The 17,410-nt window shown below is 38.4% G+C and overlaps 1 protein-coding gene across 9 annotated transcripts in view; it reads left to right on the top strand.

Moving 5' to 3' along the window:
- The window catches only part of MAPK8 (mitogen-activated protein kinase 8), a 58,355-nt gene that overhangs the window by 18,216 nt on the left and 22,729 nt on the right, over positions 1 to 17,410 (top strand). The window contains exon 1 of one of the 9 annotated variants that reach the window (XM_040606960.1): positions 11,924 to 12,032. The exons of the other annotated variants lie outside the window; for them this stretch is intronic. The gene's annotated coding sequence lies outside the window, so the exon portion shown is untranslated. Of the gene's footprint in view, positions 1 to 11,923; positions 12,033 to 17,410 lie in introns of those variants that run through there. 9 annotated transcript variants of the gene reach the window in all.

Below are 17,410 nucleotides of genomic sequence, written 5' to 3'. Positions count from 1 at the left end.
TGGTGAGCAGAATACAAAGTTACAACCCAGAGTGACTGTTTTGTCTTAGCCAAGCCGCTGGCCTGGGCTTTGAACATGCAGGTAGTTAAGTATGTGATTACAGGTACTCATGTGTGACAGTTGAGCTGTGGGGAAATGTGGTGTTGGGCATGGCACACCCTTGCAAGCCCTAGATGGATTCTTTAATAGCTTTAATGCCTAACACTATGTTGGAACAAAGTTAACACTGATGCAGGATCTTGGGTATAAAAGTACAAACATACTTTCAAGCATGTAATCCTAATTTTTAGTTATGGAAGCAGTAAAAGTGAATGCCGTGGCTGACATGTGGATCAGTGTGAATCTGGAGAAATTCTTGACTGTTCGTTGTGTGAATGTTTTGGATGGTGAGAAACATCCTAGTCACCTTTGGAGTAGGAAGGACAGTAACATGATGTCCTAAAAAGCTTTATTAGAAGGGTGTGGGCTAGGTTCACTTGTTTCATTTAGTGCCAAGAGTGGATACTCAGGAGACACAGTAGCAGGAAGGTTCTTGTGCATGGCAGTGGTTCATTGAATGAGCAGCAAAGCCTTCCAACAGCAAGTGACTTTCATTTGCGCAGTTGCTGTGATGCAGAACTCCTTGTGGAATAATAGCTAGGGTTTCTTTTGCTGTTTATTAAATTGAAGCATTACAGGATTCTTGTGCTGCTTCTATGTTGAGATGGGGAGAAAAAAAAGACAGTTCAGTTTCTAGTAAGATTATGTTGGACATAAAAGGGTTTCATTAATATTAAAATGGTATTGTGGGGAAACCAGAAAATCTTGATGTGACTAGAGCTAGTTTATTCTCCCCCTCTTGTAGTTTATTTGAAATTCTTTGTTTTCTTCAGAAAATTTCTCATGGCATCTCTTCATGTGCATAGCCAGCAATGCTTCTGAAGGTTGGTGGTTTTTTTTTTTGTTCTTGTTTAAAGAATGGGAATTCTCAAAGCCTTCTTCGTTTGGAGATTTCTGTCTTAGGACATTTTTTTGCTGGTACACAGTGTCAGGCACTACTGAAGTCTAAGAGAAATGGGACAACAGAGCAGATTGTTGACGCTGGTAATGAATCTTGTAGGTTGGTGTAGTTTCCTACAAACTATCTAGAAAGCATAGCCTTTATTTTGAAATTTGCTGCCGTCCTTCCCACCCCACTTCCAGTAAATTATTGTGCAAAGTACTATACTGCATTATGGGAGGTATCTGAAGGAATTGTCAGGGCTAAGGTTGTAATATGTTTTGGAGTTTTTTGTTCCATTCTAAAGGTCTTACTGCTGAGATATTTTCTGCCAAATATTTTAGACAGGTTTTCATAACATGTTCATCTGCTTGTACTTAATAGATAAATGATTCTATTAGTGAAGGTAGCACATTCATAATTGCATTCTGAGTTTTTGTAGCTGGGATTTAAAACATTTTGAGATGTATTTAATTTTTGTGGAACTATTGATGTGATTCTTAAATGTAGTTTTAAAACATTCTGAAAACCTTTTTTCCCCAGATGTTTTGCAACTCCTTGCTTCCTCTGATACTCTGTAGCTATTGTGCTCTTCACTGATATTTACTGATTATTTTAGGTCACTTGCTATCTTTTGTTTGCTTTTGTCCTTTAAAAAAAAATTAGAGAATTTTTTGATCTGTTTCTTCTGCTGAAACAGTTTCATATGCTTCATCTTTCCCTACGAAAAGAGGTTAAACCCCAAGCATTTCCTCCTATCCCAGAGTAATCCTGGATTGGGACTTTGCTTCTAACCTAGTGCAGATCTCAATGAAGTACTCTTGAGTCATATTTACTGATGTACTTTGCTGCCAGGTTCCCTATTCATTCCACATTACTGGTTGGGCAGAGGACTAGCATATGCAGCCAAAATTTTGTGGTACAGTTAGAATTAACAGTCCCTTAGATAGTTAGCTGAAACAATATAGTGCCAAGATTAATAACTTATTCTCTTCTCATGAATTTCAAGTTAGATTACAGTTAGCCTTTTTCATGTACCTGAGTAAGGGCCATGACGTATGATCTTGCACAGGAGGGAGGTATATAAAGCAATATGGAATAGCATTCCCTTGAATACAGTAGTCCCAGTTGTTTGGCAGGATGATGGTTTAAGTGGGATTTTTAACCTATTTTCTGGGTCTAGCAGCATGTGTTCAGATTGCACTTCTGACACAATTGAATTTGCTACTTAAAATAGGACAGCTTTTTGAAGTCTTGCTTCACTGAATTTTCCCTGATTTCAGATTTTAAGAGTATTATTTTAAATAAAAAAAGAGTGACAAATAATGCCCTGCCATAAACCTGAATATTTTAAGGCTTTTAAAAAATGTTTACCTTGATTTTCTCCCCATCTACTGTCCTTTTGTTTAATCTTTTATTTGCGAAAGGATTAAGGAATGGGAAGATCCTTGCCTTATCCTATTATTTCTGAAAAAGAGAGTTTTGCTAAGAATAGTCTTTTAATCTGCTGTCATAACAGCTTCTTTGCCAAACTGCAGAATTACACGTTTTCTTTTGATGGAGCCGTTCTGGTTTATCTGTTCTGTGGCAAAACTGACCTGCATGAGACAGTTGTTGAAGTGTTACTTCATATATTGTGATAATAGGATTCATCATGTAACCATCTGTAGTGGAGCTTAATGTGACACTGAAGAAGCTCTAGAGATACTCTCCTATGAGATGTAGCACAGCATAGTGTTTGCAAAGTGGTAATTTTTTTGGTAGATGTAGCACTATTCCTTCTGATAATGCTTGTTCTAGAAAAATGCTATCTATTAAATTTTCTTTTGTGATTAATTAAAGTCACAGTTCAGGAGTCCATTAAAAACATTGAGAGACAAGGTAGGGTGAGAATCTTCAACATTAGAAATGCCAGTTTAGTGGCTGTTCCATATTGTGTGCTGCAGCCTGTCTGTCTCTTCATTTATGTCCTACTGGCTTGTGAATCTAAAACCTCTTGAAAGAGGAAGATATTTATCTGAAAGAATTTCTGCTGCTGTTTAATCACTTCTTTTAAAAAAAATGTTTAAGTGTAGAGAAACTCTGCAGTGTATCATTTCACTATGCAACCTCCTATGTTGATCTGTGTCATATATACCCTTATCACAAAATACAAAACTCTGGAAACCTTATGGAACAGAATACCATATAGTAGCAGAGTGTCATTGTAATAAACTAAATCAGAAGTGATTTATAACTTGGCAAGGTTATGTATGTTAAATGCTATTTGCCACAGATTAGGACTCTCCAGAGAGTGTGCACTGGTATTCCAGAACGCCTCTGTTGGTTTACTGGTCAGGTTACAGGAGCTGACTTGACCATGAGAGCTGGGAGGTTGTATATGCTGCTGTCTTGTTTGTTGCTGATTTGATAACCAGAGCTGATTGACTATCACCAAACTCAACTTGTAAGCCTCAGATAAAGTTTGGGTAAATCTTAAACTTCCTAACTCTTAGTTTTCAGGGTGTTTTAAATGCTTATGTTGGTGGCTCTCTCTAGAGATTGCTTTGTGTTCAGAGTACATACCTTTTTGAAAAATGTATTCCAGAAACCAGGAAATCTGGATAGTATCATATTCACAGATGATGAAGTATCAGGTTTCATCTCCCCTGCCACAAACCAGCAGGCTTCCCTGCATCCTTAGAGGAGAGAGAATGGCTGGATGAATGGTAGATATGCAAACGCAAATTTTCACATCTTTTCATGGAGGTGATAGCATGCATTCACTTCCATTTCTTTCTTTCCTTACTTTTGGGCTACTGTAAGTCTGATTTGTAGACTCTGCTATGTATTTTGATTTCTTATTCTTCTGTTTTCTGAATCTTAATTTTGTTTTACTTCAGCCTCCCATGTTACCAAGCTAGAGCTGGTGGTGTCCATAATGTGTGTTTTACATAATTGCTAGGCAGGGCCTAAACCAGCAGTCTATGGATAATTTTCATCTGTGACCAGCTGCTTTAGTGACTGTTGTAAAGGGGAGATAAAACTGAGGAGTACTAAAAATGCCAGAGGTGAGGTCACTTAACCTGTTTTAGGTAATGTGACTGTGTAGAAGGTAAATAGAAACATGCAGCCCCATGCATTTTCTTTCCTGTGCTCTGTGGCGATCTCTTTTTATTGTCTCTGTGTCATTAACAAACATTATCTTAGCTCTTCATGAATGACTACTATATGCTGTTATTTTTCACAGTGGAGGGGCTTTAGCTTATAGACTGGCATGATGTGGCAGTATTTTAGAATGTATAGAAATTGAGGTGCAAGAGTAGGAAGGTGGATTAAGTGAAATCTTCTCAACAAAAGCTTTATTGATAAAAAAGCAGAAAAATGTCTGTTTGGAAAAGAGAATCACTGCAAAACATGTTGTGAATAATTTGGTGTGTGTATATTTGTTACTTGGTGGTTCTTTTTCCTGCTTGTGCAAGGTGTGTGGTGCGTTTGACTAAAGAATTCAGTTCTCAGCTGAATTTAATTCAATGTTAAACAAAACAAATGTTCTAAGAGCATCAGAAATGATAATGATTGTCATATTTTGGATATTCTGTAAGATGTTTCACAATACGAGAATTCTCTTCAGAAATGTGCGTAGCAGTTTAATACTGATTTTTATATAAAGCATACTCAAAAGTTGTGAGTGAAGGTTCAGCATTTGAAGTTGATGCTGCTGACCCCCGTTCAGGAGTAGCGTTTTCTTAAACCACGTTAGAAGATACTGATGTTTGATATTGGGTTTGCATAAATACATGCTTTGAGTTTCTGAGGAAAATGTGATGTGAAGTGGACACGTTGGCCTGGCCTGCGCTCCACGGGGAGCAGTGTGTGAAATTGCTGTTGGAGCTTTGGTGGTTCCTTGCATGCCAGCTGGCCGAGCAGCGCTAGGAAATGGTTCAGCTGGAGCACTGTTTAACAACAGGAATTGGCTTTGTGGCTTTCTACATGTTTGCATGTGATCTTACACTGCCTGTTTCTAGACAAATGCCAGTATCCTGCTAGTTACTGTCTTCAGTTTGTTGCTGCCAGTCATAGGTCTTTCCTTACTGTTAAACAACTTTTGAATTGTTAATTACTTCTGACATTATATCAGGCTGTTTGAAGTAACTTGAAACATGGAAACAGAAGAGCTTAAGTCCTGGTTGCCTAATACAAAAATCACTGAGTGCTGCTCACTTCCTCCAACTTAAGGTTCCCCAGTTTCAGGTTCAGCCGTTAAATTTTTGGCACTGATGACCACAACCTGTGACTGATTGCTATTCCTGGCTACCTAGTATTTGAACACAATTTTAAGCACTGGTGCATAAAACATAATGTTGGAAATTAGCTGTTTGAGCTCAATCCTGGTTTCATTATTAGTGTTTCATCATGGCTTGCGAAACACTTGGGGTGAGGTTCCCGAAATAACACGCTGCTTTGTGGAAACATTACTTTTGGCTGAGGCACTATGGTATGGACCAGATGAGCCTGACAGGAGCAGTGCTAGAGAACATGCCAGCCTCCAGTTCCTGCCTGTATGACTAACCCTGCAAATATAATCCCTAGGGCGTCCTAGCTTCAGTGACACCACAGAATGTGTCCTCGGCCTTGGTGAAATTGCCTTGTTCCAGAAAGGACAAGGAACAACATGAAAAAGGAAAACTCATTTCCCTTTGCCAGCAGCTGCTACTGAAGATCTCTGCTTGGGAAATCATGTGTTCATCTTCCTTGGAGAAATCCCTGACTGGCTTCCAGTAGTAACTCTCCTTTCCCTTTCCTCCCTCCAAAGCAAACAAGGAAGCTCCCAAATGCTGGCGGTGTTGGTAGGTCAGGCTGTTTACCTGGGCTCTGTCCTGGTCCTGCAGCTGCTGTCATGGCACTTCTATGGGGGTCATTCACTAACTAAAGTGGCCAGAAGAAGGAGCAGGTCAGGCTAATTAAGATGTAAAATGAAACATGCATTTGCTATCCTTATTTGTATGGTGTGTTTTTTTCTTTTAATAACTTCTAGTCTGTCCCTAAGCTGGAAGCTGACTTTCAGTAGGTGTGAAATTTTATGGAAGCATTCTACCCCCTTCCATAACATACTGGAGTTATTTTTATACAGTGGACAACACAATGTCTGGCTTGGGCATCACAGTTCATAAAATGTGGAAATACTAGGCTGGGGAAGATTTAAATTGCAGGAAGCTCACTGAAAGTAATTTTTAAAAAGTTGTTGGTTGGGTTTCTGTGAAGAAGTTTTCTTCTTTCCTGCCCCTCAAATTCTACTATAATAGCATTTAAAAGTTCACCCATTTTTGCAAGAAGCAAAAATAGAGGGCTGTGCCTGGGTGTATGCTGAAGCACTTCTCTGAATGACTGAGAAGGTGACTAGCATTTATCGGCAGCCCTGGTGTCCGCCTAGATTAGTTCATCCTTTGTGTGCTTGGATACTCGTCTCCTGCCTCTTCCTCACTGTGTGTTTTACAGATGGGGAAAAAAACCACCAAAATCTTCCTCTACTAGTTCAGGCTCTTCTTTGTTGTTCCTTTTGTCTTCATGGTATCCTTAGTAAATCTTAAATATATGTTTCTGTTTTGATTCAGGATCTGGAAATGCACTTTTTAAAAACTGTAGTTTTTCTTCCATAATCCACAGTCGTAACTGGCAATTAGAAAGATTCCTTTTTCCAAGGTAGTCCAGGCTGTCTTGATATTTTTAAACAGTTATAGGAGAGGCGTAGTTTCTTGCCTAAGTATGAAGTGCATGGTCTGGAGTTTGTGAGGATTTAAGGAACTGCCTATGTTTTGAGGAAGCATAGAAAAACCCATTTAAACAGCCTGTTCAAAGCTGGAAATGGAAGTTGTCCCCAAAGTTGAACTTGCCAGAGTATAAGATGCAAGTATTTTTGAGGTGGAAAAGGAAATAAGGAATGGATAGTGTGTACTGTTATGTCTGTGGGGAGAAGTATGGGACTAGAGAGCAGAAGCAACCCAAAGACTGGAGAGTTGTATGTATTGCAAGAAGGTGGCCTGCCTTAGAGCATCTGAAAGTACCTCATCTGCAAAAGGTTCTCTGTGAACACTGAAGCGACCATATGTACTTAAGCATGTTCAGTCTTAAAAATGCTTAGTTTTCTTTGAGTTCCTGCCTTCAGTCACTGCTAATCTGGGTGAAGACTCACAGCACCTTGCAATTTTTGAGGTCACATTTCTTTTATAGTTACATCTGGAGATGATAGGTGTAAGAAAGTTCCCTGTTTGTGAGGTAATAGGATTACTTGTCTGTTCCAAACAGAAGGGGAAGGACAACAGTTGTGGAGATTAAAATCAGATTATCAGACTTGTTTTGGGAATGCCTCTTTCGAGAAGTGATAGCAGGCCCTTGGAATGCTCTTCTGTAGACAATATGAAGTACTGAGTTTAGCAGAATTTTAGATTTTACTAAGGGAATCTGTATTTACAACCGATAAAGAAATAAGTATAGACTTCTTAATTGACCAGATTAAGATCTTAGAACAGGAAATTGAATCTTTGATATTTTACAAGTAGCTTATAAAACCAATTTAATGTAAATATTCTATTCCAAGCAATGTAATTTGTTGATCTTCCCTGTCAAAGGGAAGACATGCTTCCTCTTCTGTTTAGTCTCTTGTGCTCCCAACTATCCTATATACAGAATGTTTTGTATTTAATAATAAACCAAATTTTCATTTTAATTTTATGAATGTCTTTATTTTACTTTTTTATAGCTGGGAGAGGGGTCACTGTGCAGGTTTGAATTGGAATACAGTATGGAGTGTGGGTGCTGTTGTATAAGCCTGTGCTGTTTAAGTGGTCGACATCTCCTTGATACTGACTGGGGCTCCAAGTGATTTTTGGAATGCAAATTGCAATTGCATTCAATGAGGTGATCTTTTTATGGAAACTGTAATAAGGTAAATATCAGCCAAGAAAAGGCTACAGGAGTGGGGAAGGGTGTGGTTTATTTAATGTCCTCCCTTTCTTAGTGGATTCCTCAAATTACAGTTACTGTCTTAATATTCAGATGAGATGACAGATAGCTATGAAGAAAACTATCTAGTTTTCTAGATGACTGGAAAAAGTAGTCACGTGATCTGGCTGCAGCGTGTGGTTAGAGCTACTCTATGAACCTGTAAACTGCAACATTGAATCACTGGAAAGATGACATTAGTATTAATGGATTTCATGCATTGTTAATTTAGGACTCTGCATAGCTGTTTCCTGTAAAATGTACTGAGAATAGAGTTTAACACAGAGGGCTCTAAGTCTTCCCAAGAGATTTATCAATCTGGTAATGATGATTGCTGAACCGCTGAGGTAATTCATTGATACAAACAGCCCATATTATATTCTCTGAAGATTCATTTTGATACTGCATACTCAAATGTTGCTTTAAAGCCATATTTATTTTTCTATACCAAACCTGTCATCTTTTCTGAGATTATCATCTTTAGTGGAGAAAGCCATCTATTTACTGTAAATTTTCAATAGCTTCTTGGAAATCAAGAAATCAGCTTTGCAATTTCTGTAAAGAATCAGTATTATAAAAGAAAACAGCACTCCTGAATTTTATAGAAGTCAAATATGCCTTAAATTTCTTGTCTTCAGGCAAACTGAAGTCACTTACCCTTTTCTGAACTTGAAAGCAGTAGGCATGTCATAACATGGAAATTTAAATGTGCCCTTGTGTTTATGCAGGTTTCCCCTGCCTCAGTACTTTTCTGAAAGAACACTGAGATCTGGTATCCTCCTTTGCTTTGTGCGTCTGTAACTAGTGAAGTTGGACTTTCTGGTGCCCAAAAGATATGTTAAAATGTACTGTTATGTTAAGAAGTGTACCTGCACTGCACTTCAGACCTGTGGAACAGAACCACTTCAGCATATCTGTGGTTTTGTTTAATAGTTGCCTGTAGAAAATAGCTCCTGAGATCGAGCTGTAGACTTGAAATTTTGTGCTATGCCACTCCTCCTGTGAGTGGCATAAGCCGAGCAGAGGACTTCTGTAATGTAGAGGTACTTTAGATGATGTGCAGAGCACTTCCATATCAATTATGCACAAGCTGGAGACCTCGTTAAATACATGTCAACATTAGGAGTAGTTTAAGCAAGTATGTGGAAGTTGTTCAACGTAAAACCATCTGATTTGTGAAGGCGTAATTTGAAAGCTATACATAATGTTAAGAAAATGAATCTACAGTCAACAATGAGCATATTTCATATATAATGGTCTACTAATACCTTGCTGCAATGTTCACCCAGCTAGCTTTAACTCCTTTTTCCAAATCCGTTATCTGCGTTAGCATTTAACAGAGCTGGAAGTACTGTGAAACTTTCCGTTTCAAGGGCAGCATGGAAAAAGAAAATATTATTAAGACCATAATTACTTTTGTGAATAACTGAACAAGTTATGCAGTGACCTTTAAGAAACAGAATGCTTTTGTTAGTTTCCTAAATTTGAGCCTATGAAGCATTTGTTTTATTAAGTATCTGAAAACTGGGCTTTATTTGCTATATCCATTTAGCAGATGTCCAGAAGCCTTTAAATGCGACAGCTGAAAACTAGACAAGCATTCACAAACGTGATGCATACAAATCAGCTATGTGTGAATGGCATTTTCACAAAGAAATTAAATAAAATTCATTAATGCAACAGCTTTACATACACTGTACATTTGTCTTGCTTTCAGTAGCAATCTAGTGTATACTTGAGATACTGCTGGTTCTCTAGGTTAACCACAGATTCCTACAGAATATTCGTTTTGATAGTGTTAGATCCCCTTCTAAATAGAGTTACTGAATCTTCATTGATATGTAGTTTATGGTATAATGATGTTGATTATAATACTAATTAATGTGTGCAATTTTTTTGTTTTAAAATTAACTTTTCCCATTTCTGCTTCTCTTTAACTGTCATGATCCTAATCTTTTGTCACCCTGCTTCTGAGCAGCTAGTGTAGTAATCTCCTTCCTTAACTGTAGAACAGTTTTGCCCAGGAGTCCCCAGTCTTCAGTGTGTGTAGGTAGATCACTGTCTTGGTTGGCATTTGTGTTGTACCTAAAACGCATCTTGCCCCAAAGACTGCTTGCTGGCTTAGCATCCTAATTTTCTTCTAAGGCTAACTGCTTGTATGCTTGCTCTTAGGGAAGGATTACTTTAGAAACCATGAACATGAAAACCAAGTCTGATTCCACGCAAAGCGTGTAACTAATGATGGTTGTTCCCTCCTATGATTTTTCTTATTTCTTATACTTTATTATATGACAAGGTGTTTGGGTATGAAAATATCTTCTCTGTGCTCCTTCACTGCAGTAGGAAAAAACTGAATACATATAATTTCTTACATTAAAGGATACTTAGTGTAAGGTATTGTGCACAGTAGCATGGGATGAAACCTGGATTTTCATTTTATATTGTCTAGTAAAGGTATAAAACAGCAATTAATGAGCAGTCTTGGAGACTTAGCTCTACGGAGCATATGTTTCTCTACCTTTTAAGTTGTCAGTGTTCTAGCTAATTCTCTTTCTATGTCCAGCGTGGGAGAACTATCTCTTGGGTTCCGTTTCTTTGTCTGAAAAGAAGAAACATCTCTCAAATGTATGTGTTTTGTCAGTTTGCAATGCAACCTTTGAAGCTCTCCTGTTAATTGTCACTATCTAGTGAAGGAAAGGTGCAGAAGAGGTCATAAAATACTTTGTGTTCTTGCGTAAACTGAGAGATCCTTTCTTCCACAAAACCTTTTCCATTTCCCTTCCTCTGTATGCCTGCATTCAGGTCACTGCGCAAGAGAAGTAACATCATGCATAATTATGTGTTGGTTTTAAAGTGATCCTTGCTGTAAAAAGCACGGACTTGGTATCTGATTCATAGGAGGGCTAGCAGAGGTGTGATAGCTAAGAAAATATTACTTGATGGTAGTTCTGCACTGAAGGTAAATACTGAGATGTCTAGTTGAAAGCACACACTTCTCCAATTAAATTCTGACTGTGGATACACATAAACTTGCTGTGGTTAACTCGGACATACGACACTTAGGGCCTGGGTGAGCTGGGCAAGTTCTTGTAATTGCCTGCTGCTTCAGCTAAATGTCTTGGAGTCCTGGTGCAGATGAGCCTGGATTGATCTTAAACAGCAAAATGTGAGATTGCTCACATCCAGCTGTAATGATGTAGTGTACACAGGTCTGGTAACCGTGTCTGTACCAAAAGCTCCACAGAGCCATAAATATCAACTGAGCTGCACCGGTGCCAGCTCTGGTTTGAATACATTAGGTTCATTTACAGTTCAGGAGTGTGCTGGTTAGAGTTGAAGCTCTGTTACTTTGGGAGGCCTCTTTATAGCTCTGTCCAGTGGTATAGATCATAGGTGTAAAAAGCATTAAATAAAATGGGGTCTGCAATGAGCATCAAGTCATCTCTCTCTGACTTCTAAAGAAAACAGTTACTCAGCAAAGGCATGTTTACCAAATGTATTGAGTTTTTTGTTTTATCTACATCTGAGTCCATCTGGCTATTTCTAACGTTTTTAATGCACCTGCAGTAGGACTTTAAGTGAAAGCTGTGTAAGCAAAGGATTAACTAGTCTCTTTCCCACTATACCTTTCTATCCTCTTTTTCACCAATGTATTTAGACTGCACTGGAAAAACATTTTAACTTCTACTATCCGTGCATTATGCTGTATCTTGATTAATAAATCAAATGCTTTCTGTATTAGAAACAAAGTTTGATATTAGCATTAAAATACAGCATTATCTTCCAGATACCTTGAAGTCAGCAAGTCTATATGGAACAGTCCTGTTGAGAAACGCTAAGATACATGCCTTTCTTTAAACAGAAGTAAATGGCAGATGTTTGCATATTTGTATACAAAAATCGGTATGCACAGTTTCTTTTACTTTAAAATGTCCTGTTGTTTTAAATATGTTTATTTTAAAGCAGGGTGAAGAAATGTGGTCAGCCTTCATTGTCAGTATTACTCACTTGTGGATGATGAGGAGAACGGGGTGTCAATGAAACGTGTTTATAAATGTCCATACTTCTTAAGGTTAGCCATAGTATGTACTTTCATAGATAGATGCTACTTGTCTTTTCAAGGGGCTGCAAGTTCAGTGTATATGTCTTCACGCTTTTAGAGCTTAAACTTTATCAGGCTTTATAAAAGAAGTGATGGGTGGAAACTGACCATCTTAAGTCTCCTATTGACATCTAGTTGCTTTTAGTGCAGTTGGACTAATGTGCAGTGTTGTGGGTGCCCTAGGGCACTTCCACTGTATGGATATAGCGTTACTTCCATTTCTAACATTTTTATTGTCCTTCCTCTGGTAATTACTACTTAGAGCACTCTAAAGAATTAGTAAGTTAATATTCCAAACCACACTACTATCTTAGGGTTCAGTTTTGGGGTATCCTTATCTTAGGTAATTGCGAACTGCCACTGAAAGGTTGCCATGTCTTGAGATTTTCTCAGGCAAGATATTTTCAAGCAAAAGCCCAATAGCCGATGTGTGAGAGGAGATTGAAGTGTTGAGAGTTGACAGTATTCTGGCAAGCTGATGGTTAATGGGACAAGTATATTATCAGTTTCCTCATTAATAATAAAAATCTGGAATCTGTATCCTGCCTTTCTTTCTATATATGCTTCTGCAAAATTGCTAGAAAATGGAACAAAATGTCAAATTTTAGGCAGGCAAGTTTATCTGATATAGCTTAATCATGTTTTAATGAAAGATGTTGCAGGCATATATTGTGTAAGAATCTTGAAAGTCTGACAGTTTCTAAATTTAGAGTTAGTTTAGTATTTAAAGAATAAGTCTTTTGGTGTTGTGCATCTTTGAAGCTAGACTTCATAAGACTAATAACCAGTAAATCAGCAGATTGGAAAAAATGAAGTCTGACTTCCTTCTGGGAGCTGTGTTTACAGAGCTGGGCAATAGCAGGCACTTCTGAAGATGCTTTCATGGGAGATGAAGAGACAGGGAGACAATGGGTGCAGAGCTGAGTGGGAGCAAAGCACTGAGTGGAAGTAAACTTCTTTATAAAGTTAGAGGCTTACACTGTCCATGGTTGATGGACAAAACTGTAGAAGTTGTAAGAGACTGAGACAAGGGATGCAGAAGTGATGAATGTCAGGGCTGGTTCAGGCTGAGGAAGCTGTAATGGCCAGATGAAATGCTGGAGGGTTGGAGGGTAGGTGAAGGCATATATATGTTCTCAGACCTCTGTCGTCTGTGCTGATCTGAGCCCATTATATCCAGTTGATTGATTTACCTCCCACAATAGTTGACCATACAAAACGTGCAAGAAATGGCTTTTCTGAAAATTTGATTCCATTTCTTCTGAAGCTTAGTCAGTTTTATGCTAGAAGAGCATGCATTTAAAATTGAGAAGTAGACTATGCCTCTTGCTAACACAGTAGAGGCTGATAATTTTTGATGAACAGCACATGGGGCTGTAGAAAAAAAGAATAATTTAGATATAAGTGGAGATACTACTCCTTCCTCACTCCAGGATAGCGCTTTCTCTCCATCCTCTTTTTTTCATTCTTCTCTCTGCTATCACTGTTTAATTGATAGCATTTTTTTCTATCCTATCTGTTGGTCTAGGGTGCTTTGAATTCTTTCTCTGCTATAGCCATTATTATAAGCCTGCACTTCAGTCTCATATGAAGCTTAACAGATAATGGGAAAGGAAGCAACTACCATGATTCTGGTTGCGTGTGCTCTGGCATGTGTTTAGCTACATGGGGATTTTTCAGGCTTGTATCTAAGTCGGTTGGGCAACAGACTAATGTATGTGTTCAACTAGACTGTTTGGTACATTCATCCATCGCATGGTTTGAACTGTGCTGACTGTCAGTACTCTGAGTAATGCTGGGGTGGTTTCTGTAGCTGGATGCCAGGTGCCCACCAAGCTGCTCTATCACTTCCCTCCTCAGCAGGACAGAGAGGTGAGAAAATAAGGTGAAAAAAACTCTCATGGGTCAAGATCAAGGCAGTTTAATAAAGCAAAAGCAAAGATCGCGCACCAAAGGAAAACAAAAGATGTCATTCTCTACTTCCCATCAGCAGGCAATGTCCGGCCACTTCCTGGGAAGCAGGGCTCAGTATGCGTAGTGGTTGCTCCGGAAGACAAACAGCTTAATGAACGTCCCCCCTTTCTCCTCCTTTCTCTTAGCATTTGTAGCTGAGCAGATGTCACATGGTACGCAGTTTGGGTCAGCTGTCCTGGCTATGTCACATCCCAAGGTCTCGCCCACCCCGAGCCAGCCGGTGAGGGGGGAATGTTGGAGCTGTGCAAGCGCTGCTCAGCAGGGGCCAGGACACTGGGGTGTTACCAACACCTTTGTAGCTACCAGTACAGAGCACAGCGCTACGAGGGCTGCTCTGGGGAAAATTAACTTGATTTCAGCAGACCACATACAAATGATAAACAAAAATGTACAATTGAAAGTAGACTTTTTAGGGGGAGGATCTCATTGGGATACAAGACTCTGCATATGCTAGTCTTTAAAAGTTGCAACATTAAATTTTGAGTGGTGGCCCAGAGATGCTGTGTTGAAATGTATACTGAAGTACAGAAGCTTTCCAGGTGTATATGAGTGTTTGGGTTTTTTCTGTGTTTTGACTGCTGTTACTTGTGCATAACAGTGACTTGAAGTTTCTCTGGAGTTCTTGAAACTTTTTTTTTGTTTCTTTTTTTTTTCAGAAAGCAATCTCTTCCCTGAAATGGTGCCTTACTGACAGTGCAGAAGTTTGGGTTTGCTGTATGTGAGAGCAGGGCTGGTTTTACTCACTTCCTCTTGTAAATAGTTCTTGCAAAAGTAGTCTTTGCCCTGCAAAACCCATCTCCCCAGTCTGGCTCTTTACTCATTTCCTAGAACTTGGAAAAATTGCCAAATAGTGATCTGAGAAACAGACCACACAGTCTTGCAAGGCTAGTGATGTATGGGTCCAGGTAGCAGTGGGGTGTTTGAGGCATGGTCCAGGTAGATCAGGTTGCTTACAGAATACCTACCCACAGCTATGGTACAAACACCTGTTAGAAGGAAGAGGTACTTAACAAGTTTCATGACCAACAGGGAAGCATTCACTGAAACATTCTTGTAATGTATTTTGTAAAGAGTTAAATAGATACGCCAGCAACTAGAAGACTGAGGGGTTTTGACTCTCAGTAGAAAGATAGCGTGTTTTAAGTTGTTCAGTATTACTCAAATGAAATGTGTGACGTGTTTTTTAACATGTTAAGGAGTCCAGTAGCAGGGAAAGCCTTTTAAACCACAATATGATATTGCCTTTATAGATGGTTATGGTGGTTTGGTTTTTTTTCCCCATTGCATTTCTTTATTCTTTACTAAGTGGGGTTTTGTTTGTTGGGTTTTTTTTTGTGTTTTTTTTTTCTTTCTTTTTTTATTTTTAAGTTCTAAGTGTCCTGACTGACATCAGTTGGTGAATTTTTCAACAGGGTAGAGGCACATTTAATTATATCTTTCACTGAGTCATGTCCCTCAAACACTTAGCTCGTTCTTTTTTAAGTAACCAATTATAATTAAACCATTGACAGCAGGAGTTTGTATTTTCTGTGGAATTTAGATAGGAGTGTAATAATACTTGGGATTGGAAAGTGTAATAGATTTATGCATTTTTTACAATTTTATAACTAATTCTTAAAATGCCCTAAATTTTGATAGTGTATCTGCACTATTTTGCTTTAGGACTCTATAATGGAATAGTTTATCTTTTAATATTTTTAATAGCTACTTAAATAAATGTGAAATACTTGATTTTTTAAATATTTCTTACTTGTTGAAGTAGATATTATAGATGGTTTCTTCTCTGTTTAGACAGTCCAATGAAAAGAAACTTTAGCTCTAACTGATTTCAAGCTTGGGGAGCAAAATCATCTTGTACTTATATTGAGGCTTGAAAAAGCCTGGTTAGACATGTCTTCTTTAGATAAGCCTCGTTTTCTCCATGGGTATGGAAAGGCAGGTGAGGACACAGCTCTATGAGAGAGATGAGCTTTCTGTTCCTCATGCATGGCAGAGAATGGAAATGGCAAAACCGGATTGTTGAAGAAGGTTAGACTCAGCCTAGAATGAGTGAGATGCTGGGCTGGTGCCAGGCTGGCCTCCTGCATGTTGTACTCCTAACTGAAGCTGTCTATCAGCCAAATACTTTGGGACCAATGCTCATGTATTGGCAAAACTATTCTTTGTGCCTTCTTTCTCTGGCCGGTGAGCAGATTCCCCTTCTTCCCTGGCAGCTTTCCTTTGGGAGACACCTGCGGCATGCAGGGGGATGGACCACGAGAGCGTAAGGCTTCCTGGTGATCTCCTCTATCCGTGATACAGTCACTGGCTAAAGTGAAAGAGAATTTACATACCAAACCTTGTTACAAACTTGATTTTTTAAGGACCAGCATAGCTACTGTAATAGTCCGGAGTGCAAGCTTTTCAATTATGAAGCTTAGACTTAGTGTACAAGTGTTTTTTTAGTTTGGGGTTATTTTTTGGTTTTGTTTTCATTTATCTTTGGAGCAGAGAGTGGTAGACTGATTGGTTATAGGCAGTACCTAGGTCTCTGCAAAGCTGATATATTCAGAAGGGAGTGAAAGCTTTATTATAGAAAGATTACGCACTGAATTTTTTTATCTTAGTAAAAATAAGCAAGGATTTCTTTTATGTGCTGCTATGTGCTAAAATACTATTATGAATTAAAGAATGGTTAGTAAATACAAGTTAGCCAGTACCTATAAAATTTTTGTTTGGCTGATTTCGTACCTTCCACAATAATTTTTTTCTTTCTTAATTCAAGGTTGTTTCTGTCACTATGTATTTTTTGGGCATATTTATTCCAAAACTTTGTGTGAGTGCATCTGTGAAAAAAGTTGAGAAAGAGGCAGAGTAGTGATAAAAGGAATAGGGAAGAAAGAGCTGGGGATAGTGTCATGTATTGCTAAGAAATTAGGCTTTTTGGCTCCCTCCTCCACCCCATAGAGCTACTGTTTACAGTCTCAATCCCCAGCTTCTATACAGTTTTTCTTGTGCTAGGCCACAATTCTTGTCTAATTATGCCTCCTTTATCAACTGGAGAAGGAAGAGTTTAACTGTACTGCTAATACACTGTTACAAGCTCCTTTGGTATTTAGTTAAGTCTTTGTGACAGAGGCTCGGGTTTTTGACAGTATTTTGGAAAAGGGGCTTATTTAATAGATGTTTCTGTTGAGATAAATACTAGTTGAGGTAGTGCATTTTTAATTTATACTATACCAAATAGTTAAAAATGTGTCCTGTTTAGAACTTTAGTGCTTTTTATTGTACCTGAAATTAATGCAGGTTAGCTAGTTGAAAGTGGAATTTGGTAAGTTTACAGATTCTTAGAAGAATTCTACTTGTACAACATCTGTGACTAATTGTGGAGGCCA

This window comes from Falco naumanni, chromosome 9, assembly GCF_017639655.2.
Source record: "Falco naumanni isolate bFalNau1 chromosome 9, bFalNau1.pat, whole genome shotgun sequence".
NCBI classification, from domain to species: domain Eukaryota; kingdom Metazoa; phylum Chordata; class Aves; order Falconiformes; family Falconidae; genus Falco; species Falco naumanni.
The sequence above is the reverse complement of the archived record's forward strand: the minus strand, read 5'-3'. Positions and strand labels throughout refer to the sequence as shown.